General features: G+C 35.1%; 1 non-coding gene across 1 annotated transcript; it reads left to right on the forward strand.

Moving 5' to 3' along the window:
- Positions 1 to 560: 560 nt before the first annotated feature.
- LOC118609455 lies at positions 561 to 667 on the forward strand. Its single transcript, XR_004953437.1, has one exon. It is a non-coding gene; the product is annotated as a U6 spliceosomal RNA (small nuclear RNA).
- Positions 668 to 1165: the final 498 nt, after the last annotated feature.

A 1165-nucleotide genomic window follows, 5' to 3' on the forward strand; every position in this document is an offset into this window, starting at 1 on the left:
ACGGAGCAGCATGTGATGCTTTAACAATCCTAACAGTTGCAATTGCCTAACAATTACATAGAATGGCCCCAGCTTCCTTATCTGCAAATCAAAGCATTATATTCACCATCTCTCAGATCCATCGCTACCATTCTGCTTATGGGTTAAGTTTATTATGTATTGCAGCAATCTCTAGTCAGTCTTTCTGCCTAACTTTTAAGTAATGCAGTGTACCTGTATATTCTTTAAAAGCAATGTTATGCTGTATACACACTATGTAAATTAAATGAATCCTGAGTCATGGATACTCAATTTCAATCAAAAGAGTGAATAAAGCAGAAGTATAAACAACAGACTCAGCAAATAGCTCATTATCTACTAAAGAATCAATTATTTATATGTTCAGCATGGAAAGAACTGCAAATTATCCATTGACCTTTCCAGTCACCATAGTATCTACATGGTCAGAACCATCTTTGACTATAAAGATTAACAATTCACTCTAGAGTGAAAATCCTTATTAACACTTATACTGGGGAACCGGATTAACATCTTCCTGGAAAGCTGTTAAAATAGGCTTTGTGCTTGCTTCAGCAGCACATACACTCAGATTGGAATGATACAGAGAAGATTAGCATGGCCCCTTTGCAAGGATGACACAAAAATTCGTGAAACGTTTCATATTTTTTAAACTTTGCAGGCCAGAAGAGAAGGGCACAAAATAGTCATGTGATGGAAAGCAAGGATCTACAACCAAGACTATTCTATTCAGGAAGCCTGTAAATTAAAACTGAGAGTGAGATAAAGAGCTTCCCAGACAGGAAAAAGCTATAGGAATTGACCACTCCCAAGCCAGTATTAAAAAAAATAAAATGTTTGGCAATAACTATAAGAAAACAAGACCCATACACATGCTGTCTAAAAAAGACCCAACTCAGATTGAAAGACATGCACAGACTGAAAGTAAAGAGATAGAAAAACCTATTTCATGTAAGTGGAATTTAAAACAGTTGTGGTAGCAATATTTATATCGGTCAAAACAGACTTCAAAATAAAGTCTACAATAAGGGACAAAGAAGGGCATTCATTGCATAATGATAAAGATATCAATCCAACAAGAGGATATAACCCTAGTAAATATTTATACACTCAATCTAGGAGCACCTAAATAAAGCAAATATTGACA

This window comes from Rousettus aegyptiacus, unplaced genomic scaffold (genome assembly GCF_014176215.1).
Source record: "Rousettus aegyptiacus isolate mRouAeg1 unplaced genomic scaffold, mRouAeg1.p scaffold_m13_p_11, whole genome shotgun sequence".
Classification (NCBI taxonomy): Eukaryota; Metazoa; Chordata; class Mammalia; order Chiroptera; family Pteropodidae; genus Rousettus; species Rousettus aegyptiacus.